The following is a 350-nucleotide window of genomic DNA, read 5'->3' as shown; positions in this document are numbered from 1 at the left end:
TTCAAAAGTTCTACCTGATTAGAGAGCATGGTGATTGAATCGACGTTGAAAACGCCGGCTATTTTCGTTGGTTTAATCCTTATGACTTGCCACTGATAATTATTTAGTGACATCTCTTCTATAAATTCATAAACATCCTCAGGTGTCTTATTATTGATAGTTCCTCTAGCAGCCGCGTCAATCATCTGTCTAGTCGAAGGATTCAGGCCAATATGAAACGTTTGAACCTATAGCCAGAGTGGTAACCCATGGTGAGGGTACTTTCTCAAAAGGTCCTTGTATCTCTCCCATGCATCATAGAGTGTTTCTAAATCCATTTGCACAAAAGAGGAGATATCATTACGTAATTT

General features: G+C 38.9%; 1 non-coding gene across 1 annotated transcript; it reads left to right on the top strand.

Moving 5' to 3' along the window:
* The first annotated feature begins 243 nt into the window (after positions 1-243).
* LOC121204287 (small nucleolar RNA R71) lies at positions 244-350 on the top strand. The gene has a single exon (XR_005899215.1). It is a non-coding gene; the product is annotated as a small nucleolar RNA R71 (small nucleolar RNA).

Source organism: Gossypium hirsutum, chromosome A07 (assembly GCF_007990345.1).
Source record: "Gossypium hirsutum isolate 1008001.06 chromosome A07, Gossypium_hirsutum_v2.1, whole genome shotgun sequence".
NCBI lineage: Eukaryota > Viridiplantae > Streptophyta > Magnoliopsida > Malvales > Malvaceae > Gossypium > Gossypium hirsutum.
This window is presented reverse-complemented; position numbering and strand designations above follow the sequence as displayed.